General features: G+C 39.2%; 2 protein-coding genes across 9 annotated transcripts in view; one reads left to right on the forward strand and one right to left on the reverse strand.

The window, feature by feature from the left end:
* Nucleotides 1-18,809, reverse strand: part of CMSS1 (cms1 ribosomal small subunit homolog) — a 382,900-nt gene that overhangs the window by 169,766 nt on the left and 194,325 nt on the right. Inside the window, exon 2 of one of the 4 annotated variants that reach the window (XM_060150698.1) lies at nt 2,861-2,910. The exons of the other annotated variants lie outside the window; for them this stretch is intronic. The gene's annotated coding sequence lies outside the window, so the exon portion shown is untranslated. The remainder of the gene's footprint in view (nt 1-2,860; nt 2,911-18,809) is intronic. 4 annotated transcript variants of the gene reach the window in all.
* The window catches only part of FILIP1L (filamin A interacting protein 1 like), a 287,005-nt gene that overhangs the window by 99,394 nt on the left and 168,802 nt on the right, over nt 1-18,809 (forward strand). The window contains exon 1 of one of the 5 annotated variants that reach the window (XM_060150682.1): nt 10,412-10,575. The exons of the other annotated variants lie outside the window; for them this stretch is intronic. The gene's annotated coding sequence lies outside the window, so the exon portion shown is untranslated. Of the gene's footprint in view, nt 1-10,411; nt 10,576-18,809 lie in introns of those variants that run through there. 5 annotated transcript variants of the gene reach the window in all.

The raw sequence follows: 18,809 nt of genomic DNA on the forward strand, positions 1-18,809 counted from the left end.
GGAACACTCCCAAACTCATTCTATGAGGCCACCATCACCCTGATACCGAAACAAGACAGAGATACTACAAAAACCGAAAATTACCGACCAATATCAATGATGAATATGGATGCAAAAATCCTTAATAAAGTATTAGCAAACAGAATCCAACAACATATTAAAAGGATCTTATACCATAATCAAGTGGGATTTATCCCAGGGATGCAAGAATTCTTCAATATATGCAAATCAATCAATGTGATACACCATATTAACAAATTGAAGAATAAAAACCGTATGATCATCTCAATAGTTGAAGAAAAAGCTTTTGACAAAATTCAACACCAATTTATGATAAAAACTCTCCAGAAAGTGGTCATAGAGGGAACCTAACCTACCTCAACATAATAAAGGCCATATATGACAAACCCACAGCAAAAATCATTCTCAATGGTGAAAAACTGAAAGCATTTCCTCTAAGATCAGGAACAAGACAAGGAGGTCCACTCTCACCACTATTACTTAACATAGTTTTGGAAGTCCTAGCCATGGCACTCAGGGAAGAAAGAGAAATAAAAGGAATACAAATTGGAAAACAAGAAGTAAAACTGTCACTGTTTGCAGATGACGTGATACTATACAAAGAGAATTCTAAAGATGCCACCAGAAAACTACTAGAGCTAATCAATGAATTTGGTAAAGTTGCAGGATACAAAATTAATGCACAGAAATCTCCTGCATTCCTATACACTAATGATGAGAAATCTGAGAGAGAAATGAAGGAAACACTCCCATTTACCATTGCAACAAAAAGAATAAAATATCTAGGAATAAACCTACCTAGGGAGACAAAAGACCTGTATGCAGAAAAGTATAAGACACTGATGAAAGAAATCAAAGATGACACAAACAGATGGAGAGATATACCATGTTCTTGGATTGGAAGAATCAATATTGTGAAAATGACTATACGACCCAAAGCAACCTACAGATTCAATGCAATCCATATGAAATTACCAGTGGCATTTTTTTTACAGAAGTAGAACAAAAAATCTTAAAATTTGTATGGAGACACAGAAGACCCCGAATAGCCAAAGTGGTCTTGAGGGTAAAAAACGGAGATAGAGGAATCAGGGTCTCTGACTTCAGACTATACTATAAAGCTACAGTAATCAAGACAATATGGTACTGGCACAAAAACAGAAATATAGATCAATGGCACAGGATAGAAAGCCCAGAGATAAACCCACACACCTATGGTCAACTAATCTATGAAAAAGGAGGCAAGGATATACAATGGAGAAAAGACAGTCTCTTCAATAAGTGGTGCTGGGAAAACTGGACAGCTACATGTAAAAGAATGAAATTAGAATACTCCCTAACACCATACTCAAAAATAAACTCAAAGTGGATTAGAGACCTAAATGTAAGGCCAGATACTATAAAACTCTTAGAGGAAAACATAGGCAGAATGCTCTAGGACATAAAGCACAGCAAGATTCTTTTTGACCCACCTCCTAGAGAAATGGAATTAAAAACATAAACAAACAAATGGGACCTAATGAAACGTAAAACCTTTTGCAAAGCAAAGGAACCTACAAACAAGATGAAAAGACAACCCTCAGAATGGGAGAAAATATTTGCAAATGAATTAACGGACAAAGGATTAATCTCTAAAATATATAAACAGCTCATGCAGCTCAGTATTAAAAAAACATACAACCCAATGAAAAAATAGGCAGAAGACCTAAATAGACATTTCTCCAAAGAAGACATACAGATGGCCAAGAAGCACATGAGAATCTGCTCAACATCACTAATTATTAGAGAAATGCAAATCAAAACTACAATGAGGTATCACCTCACACCAGTTAGAATGGGCATCATCAGAAAATCTACAAACAATAAATGCTGGAGAGGGTGTGGGGAAAAGGGAACCCTCTTGCACTGTTGGTGGGAATGTAAATTGATACAACCACTATGGAGAACAGTATGGAGGTTCCTTAAAAAACTAAAAATAGAATTACCATATGACCCAGCAATCCCACTACTGGCCATATACCCAGAGAAAAGCATAATATAAAAAGACACATGCACTCTAATGTTCATTGCAGCACTATTTACAATAGCCAGGGCATGGAAGCAACCTAAATGCCCACTGACAGATGAATGGATAAAGAAGATGTTGTACATATATACAATGGAATATTACTCAGCCATAAAAAGGAATGGAATTGGGTCATATGTAGAGACATGGATGGATCTAGAGACTGTCATATAGAGTGAAGTACGTCGGAAAGAGAAAAACAAATATCGTATATTAACGCATATATGTGGAACCTAGAAAAATGGTACAAATGAACCAGTTTGCAGGGCAGAAATAGAGACACAGATGCAGCGAACAAACGTATGGACACCAAGCGGGGGAAGTGGCGGGGTGGTTGGTGGTGGGATGGATTGGGAGATTGGGATTGACATATATACACTAATATGTATGAAATAGATAACTAATAAGAACCTGCTTTATAGAAAATAAATAAAATAAAATTCAAAACAAAACAAAACATAAACCAAAAAAAACTCTTCCACTTCCTGAAGTTCTAATAAGCAAAATTCATGGAAATAAAGAGGTAGGTTTCTTTCAATAGTTTTTTTTTTTTGTACAGAGAAATATATTTATTTATATGACATTTCCCTTGTTTCCTAGACCTTCTCTCTCTCTCTCTCTCTCTGTCTCTGGCTCTGGCTCTCTCTCTCTCTCATATTTTTTGTCTTCAAGACAGAGCATACTCTGGAGGTCAATGTTGTGGGAAAATACAAACTGAGAAATCAGAGAAACCAAAGTTTATATCATTTGATAAAAATAGTAATAATACTTTACCAAATGGAAAACTCCATCAAATGAAATGTCACTCCAATCAGACGACTTACCTAAAAACAAGAGTGTTAGAAGAAAGTGAGAACTTAGTATTATATTCAACCCTCAATAGACTAGATTTCAAAAGACATGGCAGGTATCTTAAATTGATGGACTATCCAAAACGAACAAACTACACCAGGTCAGGAAACACTAATTTCTTCAGAAATGGTAATTAATGTTAGAAAGGAAATAGCAAACAGGGAGCAAAGGCAATGAAGAACGGAAGTGGTATCTACTTTCAAATCTCTTGACTCTCATATATATTTTAAGAGGCCAGTTTTGAAAATGTGGACACATATGCATATAAAGGCCATGGCTAAACTGTGGCCATATATGCATGTTACTTTCTCTCCCAAGACCTCTGGTTACTGTCTTAAAGAGAGACTGCCCAAAGCTGCAAACTTTCAAATAATTTCACCTCATATGACTCAAGAAAAAGGTGCCACTGTATCAAGTGCTACTGTAATTTCCTCTGTTGATTTTCCTTCCCCCTTAACACTTAGATGTTTTGGCTGTTTGCTTTTTTTTTTTCCAAAGTGAACACTGATGTTCATGAAAGGTGCCAGATTAACAACCAGGGGAAATTAAGAGCTTGCTCTATCAAGAGAAAAGCCTCAGTGTAGTGGAGGTGATGAAAGTTTCCCCTATACTGTGCTTGCCTATGTATGTTAGCTCTGACCCATGGTCACCCCAGCTCTCCAGTTTTCACGGTCCATTAATGCCTTTGATTACTCACACTGCTAACAGGGGCAGGCAATCTTGTTCCTGCTTTTAATGCTATCATTATTATTACCACTACTGTGATCTCAAACTTCCTCAGAGAAATTATGTCGGAATTTATATTAGCCATTATTTTGTTTCAGGACAACAGGAAAATAAAATGAACTGAAGATAAATCTTATATTATTAAGTAATATTGCAGGTTTGGTTCAAAGCCATTAATTTCTTCAAACAGGAGGCAAAATCTTGAGGGGTCAAATTGAAACAGGCCCTGCTACATTCAGTCACCTGCACCCAATCTGAATTTCCATTCAGGGACATTCTAATATTTAACGGCCACACATCTTTTATTTTCATTAAATAAAAGAAGGAAATAAATCATAAAGATCAGAGAAGAAATAAATGAAATAGAAACAAAGAAAATAGCAAAGGTCAATAAAACTAAAAGCTGGTTCTCTGAGAAGATAAACAAGATTGATAAACCTTTAGCCAGACTCACCAAGAAAAAGATAAACTTTATTATTCATTAGCAACTATGTAAAGGTGTGGTGGATGTTGAGGCTAAAACTATTATCTATGAGATCTGGAAATCACTGTCAGTCAAACAGAGAAAAAGATCTCTTTCTTGTATTTATAGGTAGGTGTTCCAGGTTTCTGAATTGTCTGAGTATTTTGTAAGTACTGATCATTAATTAATCTCTCCTATATCCAGGGATCTATGAAATCATTTTGCTTCATCTAGTCAGTTATCCAACAACTATTTCATGTTGGCACTTTCTGTTCTATGCCGGTTCTTCATGCAAAATATAAGGGCCAGAGCAAGACAATAATGCTTTTCCTATCTAGATTTTATAACAATAAGGGAAACAAAGCCAACAAACACATGCAAAATATTAACGTAACAATGAAGTAATACACTGAATGCTGCTGACTAATAGACCAATAATTACTTGGTAATTATTTGAAATGATCACAGTATTAATCCCACAGTTTTTCCCTGTCTTTGCCTTTTTGTTAAAGACCAAATTCTCTGTAGCTAGAGTATCCATTTTGACATGGCTAGCTTTTTCTATAATTTATAATCTCTAGAAGAGGTGGAGAATGAGAATTGCAGGGTACCAATGACTACAGCAAACACACAGTAACAATTAGATGAAGGGTGCCCTAACTGCATCTCATACGGAAGTCTTGGAAAATTTTTAGTTTGGGAACTTTGACTGTTTTTTCCTTTGCCATGCACAGACTTTATCAAGTGAGTCCTTACAGTATTAAAACATTTGGCACTAGCTCAAGTCTATGCTATTGCTGGCAAGGGATCTAACTGGGAAAGAGGGGTGGAGTAGTTACCTTTATCAGGAAAGACCTTAACTTTATGGAAAAGCTCTTTCCTCCCCACTGCTTAAGTAGCTTTACTGAAAGACTTAAACCCAGATGTGAGAAGAGAGATTATCTCCAAGAGCAGCAGCAATTTATTGTAATTATGTTAGTACAAAGATTAGGAAGGTGGAAAATATTATGCTAACTTAGCAGATGAGAAGGGCAACGCCCTGTATATAGGTCCCATGGCAAGGTTGTGCTAGGAAAATCAACTCTAACCCCTAAGTCCCAAGGAGGCCTCAGTTTCCCAAATTGCAAGAAAATCAGAACCTAACTACTTATAAAAGCAATAAACCCATGGTATGTAAATAACGAGTAGGGAGGAGGCCATGAGAATCTGCTCACCAACAGATATCAACCTATATCTGCCACTATTCCCCCAGTGGCCACCTCTTGCCAACTTCCTGTTGCCACCAGACAACTAATACATCTATCCCAATGATTCCTGTCAGCCCTATATAACAAGTCATAACAGTGGCAGTCAAAGCAACAAGGTCCGTTATGCCTGTACAACACTCTAGCTCCCCTCAGTGAAGCACTTGTCTGATTTAAAGCACTTTGGAGGTTGGCCTTGTAACTAGAACAAAATCTGTATACATTCTGGACCAATTCTAGGCCTCAGCCACCCAAATGAGAATATATTTTGTCCCTAACTCCTTTCCGCATTGTATAATGGATCTCTTATCAGTTTCTCCTGACTGGACTTTTGCATCCTTCATAATTTGGTTTGTCACATTGCACCATCTTTTTATGGTGGGAGATGTATAAGCATGAATTTTCAGAATTTGATATTTCATACAAAATGGATCAGTGAACACAGCAAAAACTTTTTTGTGGACACAGCACTCTGCTCTATGTGGTCTTCTAGCCAAACGAAAATTTCAGGCAATAAGACATTTTGATCTCTGTAAGCAAAAGATAAAAAGGCTATATCTGAGAGACTCAACTTATTGACTCTCATGCTCATGAAGAGAAAAACAGGAGAAGTAATAAAGCCTTTAGAGCAGAAAACAACAGGTGATTTCTTCTTTTCTTTATATTACAGAGAGCTGACAGTAGCCTAATGAATGTCAAGGACACAAGAAACATAGCGAGTCAGGGAAAATTATAGGTCATAGATGGTAAAAACCTCATAAGAAAAATACTAGCTAAGGTGCTAAGAAAGCCAGTAAATACTGAAAAAGTTATGAAGATGAATATGCTCAGATTCTGGACAAAGGGTACATAAAAAAAGAGCAGACAAAAATACTTTAAAAACAGATTTGTTTTTTGGTTTGTTTCTTGCAATGCACATTAGACATAGCTCAATTTTGGGACTTCCCTGGTGGTCCAGTGGTTAAGAATCCATCTTGCAATGCAGGGGATGTTTGTTCGATCCCTGGTCAGGGAACTAAGATCCCACATGTCATGGGGCAACTAAGCTTACACGCCACAACTAATGAGCCTGCGTGCCACAACTAGAGAGAAGCCCGCACACTGCAACGAAGAGCCCATGCACCGCAACGAAAAATCCCACGTGCCACAACAAAGACCCGATACAGCTAAAAAAATAAATTAAAAAAAAAAAAGATAGCTCAATTTCAAGAGCTTGCAGTGGTTTAGTAATCAAACAGCTCAAGACAATGCATCATGCTCCTACCTATCAAGAATGCTTGCTTACTTTGGCTGACATGCTGCAATTATTAATTTGGTTATCTGATTCACAACAGAGTCAGTAACATTTGTTCTTAGCTTTGATTTCTTCACTTAAGGAGCAAATTCTAGGAGTTACTATGCTAAGGGCTGAGTGAATCTCAAGTTGGAATTTTCTTATGGGAAGAGAAGTTATAAAATAAACAAGCTGAATTCTCATCGTTCCAAAGCTAAGTTTTAATAATATAAAATTAAAAGGGTAAAACTAAAATGTCTGGAATTTGAATGATGGATTCCATGACTATGTAGAAGAAATATTTTTTTTAAGGAGGCTTTAGAGCAGAAAATTACAGATGATCACCTCCTGAAAAGGGGTGAAAGGAGGGACTCAAATTGATCAATCTGTGGGTAGTAGTGTTGATGATTACGGGGAAGGAGGAAAGAAATATGCCAATGAATGTTCTCAAGGGAAGTACATAACTTGAAGAAATTTACAGATTATTTAGGGAAATGAGTTATACAAAGGTAACAATCAAAGACAACAAAAACAAAATTTAAATAAGAGTCAAAGAACAGATGAGGGCTGAGGAAGAGATTAGTTCGGGTTAGTTCCTGAGGTTATCTCAATAGGGGCAGTGGAATTGGAGGCAGCCTCTCTTACTGCCCCTACCCCTAGCACTTCCTCAATACGCCTACATCCCACACAGTTTATAACCACACCAAATGGTTTTACCAAAAGAGCTATGTCTAAGGGCTTTCTGGTTTAAGATTTTAGGTCTTTTTAGAAACTAGGAAACTTGCTTCCCTCTTTTCTATACACTTCAATTCTATTTCGTATCAAATTGCTTTTTTCTTTTCTACTATTCTCCATTCTAGTTCTGGTGTGTCAGGGTTGAAAAAGCAGTGGTGAAGGTGGGAATGAATGGAACACAGCTGGCCTGTGGAAAAAGGACTGTGAGTAGGAAGCAGCTGCATTTTGGAGGCAAGAAGAACAAAGAATTAGGATCTTCAAAGCTAAGGAAAGCTTCTCCCTGTGTTCTTCCCTCCTTTCACCTCTTCCCCTTCCTGGGAAATGATAGAAATTTCACAAAACATACAGCCTTTCTGAATTCATAACAACCTCCTTTTCCTCATACCCAAGTGTGTTTAACTTATTACTACTGCTAACATTTTGCATGTACTTTGTATTAAAATTTTTCTCCTAGGAGTTTCAAAGAGGTTTATAAATTTTCATTAAAACAAATATGCCTGGGCATATTTTTATATTAATAAAATTTAACTTTAGCATAATGAGAATTCTGTTTGTTAAAATGTTATTTTTCTAGAATTTGGTTTATTATACCACACACACATTTCCTAGACCAGTGGTTCTTAAATTTTAGGCTTCATAAGAATCCTCAGGTGCACTTATTAATATGCATATTCTTGTGCCACATCTGATCATGGATTTATATTTGGTTGGTCCAGAGTGAGGCCCTGGAATCTACATTTTTAATAAGCACCCAAGGGGATTCTTATACACATACAGTGGGGGTAGAGGGGCCCCACTGAGACCCTGTCCTAATTGGGGCATCCCAGCCTCCCAGCTTCAACTTTCCCAAGGGACCTTATTTCTTAGGGGCTGTAGTCAAGCATTCTCCTGTAGTCCACACTGAATAGTGAGTCAAAAATACAAAGTGAGCAATCTGAGAGAAAGAAAATGATCAACAAGATTTCACTTTTAACAATGCAAGGTGCTATTAGCTACACAAACACAGGAAAGAAAGGGACGTGCCCTGGTTTTAACTTCACTTCCTTGAATATGATGAGGTTTGGTATTATGAATGAGTTGGTTTTCTATTCATGAGAGTTGAACCTTTACTGGCTCTCCAGTTATGTATGCTGCATTCTGGCACTCTTTTCCCTAACTCAATGAGAGCCTTGCAGAGCCAGCTTTGATTTCCCAAACTGCAAGCAAATTGGAACCTAACTACTTAGAAAAGCAATTGTGTGAAATCTATCTGCAACGGGTATGAGGCTACGAGAACCTGTTTGTCAATAGACACCAATGACTTCCTGCCTCTACTTCCTCAGATGCTGTCTCTTGCCCACCAGCACCACAGGGGGACTCTCAGATAAGCTCAGAAGCCAAAATTCTTCTTGAGGACACTATGTACTTCTGCTTTTAACCTCCAAATCCTACCTTTTAAAAGGTACTACTGTCACCCAGCCCTGGTCCTCAGACCTGAATTCTGTGACCCCATGCCCTGTCTTCCTGTTCAGCCATTCTTGGAATCGTGATATCCTGCTGACTACTCTGACCTAATATTAGATGATGTTTAACTCCTTGTATCTTGCTTCTGACCTTATGGTTTTGATCACAACAGTTCTCTCAAAGGTCACCAGTGGCTAAATTCAGTAGTGTTTTCTTAGTCCTCTCTCTCTCCCCACCAATCTGTTGAGTGACCCCATCACACTTTTCCTTCCATTGATTCTCCTCCCTTGGTGTCAGCGACAACACAATTCTCTTGACAACACAATTCTCTTATGGACATAGTGAGCATCTGATCTGCTTGGTATTAATCCTCCCAACCTAGCACAACACACAGAAAATGAAAGATATGCTTAGCCACCAATATGTACAATGTTGTTGAGCCCAAGACAGTTTCAGTTCAACCTAAACAAAAATTCCCTGCCTAATTATACACAAGCCAATGTCAACCTAGAGGAGTTGCATTTTACTTGGGATTTAGGTTTTTTAAAGAATATGTAAGAAAAAAAAATAGTTGTGTCAAAATTACCTTGAAAATCCCCTAGGAAGGCCCCATGCTGGAAGCCAACATACTGTCTCTCAGTAGGCCCAACCCAGGCAGGTTTTTCTTCCTGCATTGCTAAACATGACTATGTCTTTGGAATAGCTGGCTTGTATTTGAGGTGCAGGTTATACAAAACAGGACACTGAGCATGGCAAGATACTCACCCTGAGAGACAACATGGGAACAGACGTGGACTGAGAAAAAGCAATATACATTTCAGGTTCACTCCTGCACATAGACTCATTGACTATAACTTATAACCTGAGTAGACTTGTCTGCACAATGTAAATTATTATTTCTCCTCTTTTTATGTTCATTTGCTGAGCAGGTGTAGTTGAATTCATGCAAATTTAGTGTTTGTATGATACAACTCCACCAAAGAATTTGAGTGGTTGTTTCAATAAATATACATAGGCCTATTCTCTTGACTTATAGTATCCCAAGGATAAAGAACAGAGGCAGATACTAAATCAAGTATGAATATCAACTAGAGAGAACTGGACTTTTTTCTTGCAAAAAACTTTTTGATTACACAAATCAAAGACATTTGTGATGTAGTGGAAAATGTACTGTACTTGGTGCCAAGAGACCAGGATTCCAATCCCAATTCCACCACATATTAGTTAGGTGAACTGGACCAGTGTCCTCACCTCTAAAATGGGTACAAGTAGTAACTGCTTTGAGGTCTACAAGAAAAAGTATAAAGTATGCATGTGTCACTGACACAGGTAGGCACTTGCTATAGGTTTGTTTGCTGTGAATTTGTTGAACTGAAACTGAGAGACAAAATAAAATAACCATGTAAGGAAGAAAACTATCAGAGTCGACATTATGGTGCACATAGTAAGTACTATGTCAGTATTTAATGAACCAAGTTGAGAGAGATATCAAGGTGATTTGACCAAGTCAATATATAATTTTCCTATTCTAACATTCTTTTATTTTCTCCACATGGTCATCGGTACAAAGTCCACTTATGGCTTCATAAACATGGGCTCAAAACAAAAGTGCTTCTAATCAGATTTGGCAAGAAAAGGAGAGAAACATAGGGTGAGATAAGTGTAAGGCTACAGTGCTGAGTAACAAGGATGGCGGTGCCTCAGTACGAGTCACACAGACGCGGAGCAGTACACAGCTAGAGATAATTCACAGGTAAATGCTGCATGAGCCATTACATCATCCCTCCTTTGCCCTTTCTTCATCAATCATGCCGCCTGGACTCTGATGCAACCTAGCAAGAATGTCTGATTTGCAGACAGCAGACAGAGCCTTAGAACACACACATACTCATCACAGAGAGCAATATGAACCCAAACTAAAGCTTCTGGCATTTCCTTTTGTTTAAATCATGCTTTAAAGGGGAAGTCTTTTTTTTTTTAATATTTATTTTTTTGGCTGTGCTGGGTCTTAGTTGCGGCACAGGGGATCTTCGTTGCCTCATTCGGGATCTTCCTCACAGCATGTGGGAACTTTTTTCTTAGTTGTGGCATGCGAACTCTTAGTTGTGGCATGTGGGCTCTTACATGCGGCATGTGGGATCTAGTTTCCTGACCAGGGATCGAACCTGGGCCCCCTGCATTGGGAGTGTGGAGCCTTAGCCACTGGACCACCAGGGAAGTCCCCAAGGGGAAGTCTTATGGGGGGGGATGTATAACTATAGGTTATGCCATCTGGTCTGATGCCTCAAGGACTAGGCTTCATCATTTTGGACAAGTCACTCCAGGTCTATAGGCCCTTTCCACATCTGTACAAGTAGATGATCATCAAGGTCCCTTCCAGTTCTGTAATTTCATCATTAAAAATTCAGGCCAATCACACCCATACAATGGGCAGATAAACATTTAGTTGTATAAGTCAGCTTTATTTATTCTCAGCTATACAGGTCATTCAAATATTTGGCTACCTCCATCCCCACACTGCATTACTGAAAGAGTGTGTAGCTATGTACAAATCTTGTTAAAGCAGAAAAAAGTGGCAGGTAGGAACTGTTGGTTCTAGAAAATGTGAATGTTCATAACTGAGGTTATAGGGACACTCTAGTCTAAATCACAGAAGCATAAAAGCAAATGCTCATTAGGGGATATAATGCATTAACATCTATTTTTCTGTAGAGGCAATGAACTGAACAATAAAGAAGAGTCACAAGGGATGCAAACAAGAAAAATGGGTACAAAAAGGATACTCTAGCCTCCAAATAATTCAAATTTAAGATGGATGTTGTAACCCTAACTTGAAACCAAATGCAGGGCCAGTATGTACATGATTTAGTCAAGAGTTATCAGTTTGTGAGTTCACATACCACCAGTCCAAACAGACCAATGAGAGACTCATTAGAGACCAATCCAAGGCAAAGAGGAGGTGGCTGGCTCCTGGTAAGCCTGTCCTGCCATAATGCTTTCCACCTGTCATGGCACCATTTCCAAGCTGGCCAATGCAAACATTTAAAGACTCATCACTGCAAGATTTTTGATCGAATCTCCGAAGAGGGGCATTTCCAACAAAACTTGGGATTGGGGAAAATAGGCAAGTCCAGCGGAGATGAAAACCAAAGGCCCTGTAGTGCTTCCCTCACAGCTGACACCGTGAGGGGTCCCTTACCTTGCATGCTGAGTGGCTGGGGCAGGGGGTCACCCCATTGGACCTGGAGCAGCATTCAACAAAGCGCACAGCCCTTTAATTGTTCAGCCAAATAATTTATGAAGCTTGGCTGCAAAGACAGGGCAGACTGGTTTAAATTCAAAGGATCCATCCTACAGGTATTCTGAAAACCCTGGCCACCTCTGTAACAAGTACTGCTCCCCTTGGTAAGGGAGAGAATAGAAAGGGAGAATATGTGACCTGCCCGACAGGAAGACGGGACCCAGCTAGATGCAACATGCCTCTCCACTCCTTTCCTATCCTATCACTCACGAATGCTCTGGCAGATTTCCTTGCTAAAAAAGCAAACAGACATAACAGTCCACTCTTTCTTTAGCTAGAAATGTAAAACCCCAGAACAATCAACACATTTTTTTTTAAAGATTTTTTTGATGTGGGCCATTTTTAAAGTCTTTATTGAATTTGTCACAACATTGCCTCCGTCCTATGTCTTTGTCCTCTGGCCCCAAGGTATGTGGCATCCCAGCTCCCCGACCAGGGATCGAAACTGCACCCCCTGCATTGGAGGGAGAAGTCTCAACCAGGGAATGGCCAGGGAACTCCCATCATCAACACATTTTTATACACTGGGCTCATGTGGTTTATTCTGATTGCTTACTGATTGTATAATCTTTCTGATCAACTAGGGCAGAAGTCAGCCAACTTTTCCCCCCAAGAACCAGATAGTAAATATTTTAGATTTTGTGGGCTATATGTTTTCTGTCGCAACTGCTCACCTCTACCATTACAGCACAGAAGCAGCTATAGACAATAGGTAAATGAATGAGCATAGCTTGTTATTTATAAACACAGGTGAATGGTTAGCTTTGGCCTGCATGGTTCACTGATCTCTGAACTAGTATGTTTCCAAAGAGCTCAACTGTGATAAAGTGAGAAGGTACTACCAAACGTATCATCCCTTAAAACAATTTAAATCTAAGCCTCAATTTTGGGAGAACTAACTTGTAAAATAATCTTCATTAATAGTAGGTACAATAAGAACCCATTTTCAGGAAGTGTGTATGTGTGTGTGTGTGTGTGTGTAAAATACAGGGTGATTCAAAAGCAATTGAACACTTTCAGAAATTTATCACTCAGTAACTAGGATTTTTTACGAAAATGTAGTTTGCACTAAATTGTCAAGTTACCCTTACAGGTGTCTTGCCAAAGGGCAACTCCAAGCTTTAACTGCAAGTTTATATACATCATAGTTACTGAGTAATACGTTTTTGAAAGTGTTCAATTCTGTTTTATTCAGCCTGTATATTATCTGTGTACATACTGTAAAATACTTTAAATGATAAACACTAAACTATAAACAACGGTTACTCCTGGAGAATGGGGGTTAAAAGTTTCACTTTTAGCAGTGTTGCTTGAATTTTTAACAAGGATACCGTAAGTCCCCTACATAAGAACACGTTCCATTCCAAGAGGCGTTCATAAGTCCTATTTGTTCATAAGTCCAACAAAGTTAGCCTAGGTACCCAACTAACACAGTCGGCTATAAAGTACTGCACTGTAATAGGTTTATAATACTTTTCACACAAATAATACATTAAAAACAGACAAACACAAAAAGTAAAGAAAACATTTAAATCTTATAGTACAGTAGTACAGTATAACAGCTGGCATACAGGGGCTGGCATCAAGTGAACAGGCAAGAAGAGTTACTGACTGGAGGAGGGAGAGGAGGTGGGAGATGGTAGAGCTAAAGGATCGCCAGCAATAGGAGACCGAGGGCAAGCTGCAATTTCACGCACGTCTGATAGTGATGGCAAACGTTCTGGTTTCTTGTTGGAACCAGATGCACATTCACAACTTTGAAAGTTCGCAACTTGTAGGTTCGTATATAGGGGACTTACTGTATATTACTTAGTGAATAAAAAGGCGTTTCGTTTTTCTCTTGTAAAGAAGTGGTAAGGGTAGGCAATCTTTGGCACTGCAACTTAAAACATCTACTGAAGGCGAGCTGTGACTCTTCTAATAGTAGATGCCAATAAGTATCTCATGAAGTTCCTAACCTAGTAAGAAGACAGATAATAAACAAGAAAATCCATAAATACAGAAGTTATTTTCAGATTATGGTGTAAGTGCTCTGAGCCACAGGGTAATGGGGACGGCCCACTGAAAAACTGACATTTAGGTAGAGACCTGAAGGATAAGAAGGAGGCAGTCACGTGAAGTAAATTCCAGGCTAAGTGTAAGGTTTTCTGGCCTGAATTGTAGGTCAAATCCTGGTTAAACATTAAAATCAACTTGGGCACTTTCAAAAAATACTGACGACTGGGCCCTGCTGCAGGTCAGTAACTCTCTGGAGGTGGAGCTGGGTATTGCCCTCCCTTTTTTTAAAGCCAGGACTGAGAACCACTGTTCTAGAGTCTAGACACTTTTATGTTAGCATGAACAGAGGCCTTCAGAGATTAGAGGGAATAAGACTATGGGTGAAACTGAACTATTAACTTTTAGAATGGTGTGGGACTTTTTTTTGTTTTAATCTAGTAAGATTAACTGGATGTATTGTTTAGTGATGGGATGACGGCCTGGGGATTCTCCCCTCACCGAGCAAGAGACCACAGAAACACAGAGATCTTTTCATTGGGACCTTTTGCCTGAGCTTCTGGCAAACTGTAAAGCAAATGAACCATCAAGTGACAGACTTCTTGGATGTATTTAGCAAAGGGCTGACTGAAACGGCTGGACCCTGAGCTCCTCCCCGAAGGCTAACAGATTCAAAACTGGCTGAACCACAAAAAGAAGTTCCCATGGCAAGGATTTATCCTATACAGTGTAAGGATATACACATTCTCATATTCACACACCCCCATTCACCCAACTCTAAATAAAGTTGGTAATAGATGACAAAGAGAGTAAGGATCACTGGAATTTGTTGATCATCTTCTAAATAATTTTGGGCAGTTGTTGCAATTTTCTTTCATTCACCTATCCATCCATCCATCCAACATACACCTACCACTGCACACCTACTCTGTACTTCCCACTGTGGTGCATGGGATATACATGTCTCCCATTCCAGTGGGAAACACAAGTAATAATCACAGAAGATGGTAATATGTGCTACGAGACAGTGTTCCTGTTCTTCCTCCCTGTTACTTCCGTAGCTTGCTTCTCTTCTACAGTGCAGAACTTACCACACTTTCTATAATTTGCTTAAATATGTTTTCTCAACTAGAGGTCCTTAAAAAACAAGGGCTGTCTTACTCTGTATTCTCAATACTAAATATGGCATAAAGTGGCATTCAACAACTGTAAATTGAATCAAATGTATATATATTTGATCAAGTCATATTATTATATAATATAGATATACATTATACATTATACAGTGGAAGAAGGGCCTATGGGAGCCAGGGAAGGCTTCACAGAGGAGTGATATCTGAGAAAAACCTTAAAGGACGAACCAAAAATCTTCTGGTGGAGGTTTCCTCTGGGTGTGTGTTTGGACTTTGTTCCAAAGGCAGTGGAGAACTACTGAAAGTTTCTAAGCTGATGGGAAAGGTTTTGTGTTAGAATCAGATTTGATTTTAAGAATCACTTCTCTGAAAGCATTGTGGGAAGCGAATGGGAGGCTGGGAAAGCAGTAAGTCCGGGGGCAGGGAGGGTGAATAGGGAGGCTGTGATATTGCCTTGCTGGCAAAGAAGAATCCAGAGCAATTCAGGATGTTGAACTAACTGGCAGGATGTAGCTGGCTGGACTCCATGGCATGTGTTTTGTGTACCTATCTCACTTCTGAGTTCATCTATTTTTCTTGTGCTTAGTTCTCTTTTGCCCAGATCCCCTCCTTTACTAACACTGTGGGAGAAATTATTCTGTCCTGCCCTACTATGTATATTGTTGAGCTAACTTAAATCTTTTGTGAAATATGGTGGAGACATATGCATACCAATCAATTAGATGTGGTGGTTTAGGGAGAGAGAAGTTTTGGCTTTCTGCAAGGATGATAGGAGAATGGTGGGGCTGTTAGCCAAAGCATGGACTAGTGCAGGAGAGTGCTGGTTTGGGAGATAATGAGTTCCATTTGGGCATTCAAGAGAGCAGGCCAGAAATCAGCTGGAAATAATGGCTAGAGCTCAGAAAGTGTGAGACACAGGTTTGGAAATTGGCAGCATATACATCATTGCTGAAGCCAGTGGTGTGCTATTAAACTAGCTCTCAGAAAATAAAACAAAAATCCCCCCCTGCCCGATTTGTAGCATTTGCCTATTTCTGTGGCATACATACTCCCACCTTGGCCAATTTCAAGCTACCAAGATGATGGTCACTGAACAAAAAGTTGAGAAGAGATGTGCACAACTGGTTCTTAGGAACTGGCTCTAACGTACCACTGGCTGAAGCCAAAGATGAACAAAATTATCCAGGGACAAAATGAAGAGTAAGAGAGTTGGGAATAAAACCCTGGGAAGTATAGACATTTATGAGATGGACAGAAGATGAGCCATCAAAGGGGCTTGAGAAAAAGCAAACATAGGAGTAGGGAGAAAGCAGGAGCAAAAGAAATCACAGAAGGCAAGGGAAGAATTAATTCAAGATGGACAGAGTGGTCTATAGTGTTAAATGTTCTTAAAAGGTGAAGTAAGATAAACAAAGGTAGAAAGTATCCACTGGGTTTGCCTACAAGGATATTGGAGGTGACCTGTGTGGTGAGAGCCCAAGTGTTAAGATGAAAAAGTCAGCAATGGTTTTAGGTTGAGTGGATGTTGGAGAGAAAAGGGGAGGCTGAAGATATGTAGGTGAGAAGGCGAACTTGAAGCTGTCTGTTCTAGAGTAAATCAGCTGTTATGGAATTGAGAATACAGATTACAGACGAAATGAACTCACCTTCGGTAGGAGAAAGAATGCTTCTTTTTCTGGAAATACGATACCAAGTAATTATTAGGAAGATTAACAACACTGAGTTTCATCTCTCTTTAATTAGCCCAAAGAGATCTCAATAAGTTATATGATCAAAAGGCATCATGGGGCTTCCCTGGTGGCGCAGTGGTTAAGAATCTGCCTGTTAACGCAGGGAACACGGGTTTGAGCCCTGGTCCAGGAAGATCCCATGTGCCGTGGAGCAACTAAGGCTGTGCGCCACAACTACTGAGCCTGTCCTCTAGAGCTGTGAGCCACAACTGCTGAGCCCGCGTGCCACAACTACGGAAGCCCGCGTGCCTAGAGCCCATGCTCCGCAACAAGAGAAGCCACCGCAATGAGGAGCCCATGCACTGCAAGGAAAAGTAGCCCCCGCTCGCCACAACTAAAGAAAGACTGTGCACAGCAGCAAAGACCAACACAGCCAAAAATAACTAAATAAATTTATTAAAAAAAAATAAAAGAAATAAAAGAAAAAATTAAATATTAAAAAAAAGGCATCATGAAAGGAATAAGAGGATAACAAAAGGTCTATACAAGCTACAAGAGAACTAAGCTCTACAAAACTGTAAATAGGCTGCACTTTTCCCCTAGAAAAGTAGTACCACCCACAAATCCTACTTCCCTTGGAAACTGTGGTTGGTAAATGCCTAATTAAAAGAAGAACATTCTTTGGATATGTATATAAATATAGCTTCTCTCCTCCATTTTGAGAATACATTTAAAGACTGTGTTGGTACACATACATTTAAACACGTGCAAAATGGATTAAAAGTTATCTAATTTAAAGATGTTTCCAATAGGCTACCATGATAGAAAACATTATTTAAAAAAACCCTTTCAGATCTAAAATAGGACTATCTAGGATAGATTTAAACTTTACAAATAGTATTATTTTATGGAATTAAGTAATTTTTCAGACAGAAACAGATCTTGCTTAGATTAAATACTCTCACTCTTTTTTTGGATTAAATACTCTTTCTGTAATGTAGTATGACTCTGAATTTCCATACAAGACTAACTGGTTTCAACTCTATGGTCTAGCAAGAGCCTGGAGTGACTGGTCTGAAAAGTTTTATTCAATTCGATCTTGACTCGTGATGTGGAAAGCCTGAGCCTACATTTTCACAGCAATTTTCTTCAGGACACATTACATTTAATTTACATTTTAACAAGGTTTGTGTAATAAGAGAGTGATTTATGAGTTAGGTTACCAGATATTTGGTATTTATGAGATATCAAAACTCTGTTACCTCTATGCTATTCTTTTTTTAAAAAATTAATTAATTAATTAATTATGGCTGCGCTGGGTCTTCGTTGTTGCTCACGGGCTTTCTCTAGTTGTGGTGAGCAGGGGCTACTCTTCATTGAGGTGTGCAGGCTTCTCATTGTGGTGGCTTCTCTTGTTGCGGAGTACGGGCTCTAGGTGCACAGGCTTCAGTAGTTGTGGCACTCAGGCTTCAGCATGGCACTCAGGCTTCAGTAGTTGTGGCAGGCGGGCTCTAGAGCACAGGCTCAGTGGTTGTGGCGCACGGGCTTAGTTGCTCCACGGCATGTGGGATCTTCCTGTCCCAGGGCTCGAACCCGCGTCCCCTGCATTGGCAGGCAGATTCTTAACCACTGCACCACCAGGGAAGCCCCCCTCATGCTATTCTTATTTTATCTTTTCATAAAAATTCTCTACTGTCATAGCTATGTACCAAGTTTTTAACTATTGACAAATCTATTCTAATATTCACTGCAGAGGAGGTAACCATAAGGATCACTGAAACGATGTGTATTTTTGAAGCACCTATGGTATTTCCCTGTCACCCTCCCCATCTTCATCTCCCACTGCTCCCTCCACCTACTGTAAGAACTACTGGTGAGCTGGTCCCTG

This window comes from Lagenorhynchus albirostris, chromosome 5 (assembly GCF_949774975.1).
Source record: "Lagenorhynchus albirostris chromosome 5, mLagAlb1.1, whole genome shotgun sequence".
NCBI lineage: Eukaryota > Metazoa > Chordata > Mammalia > Artiodactyla > Delphinidae > Lagenorhynchus > Lagenorhynchus albirostris.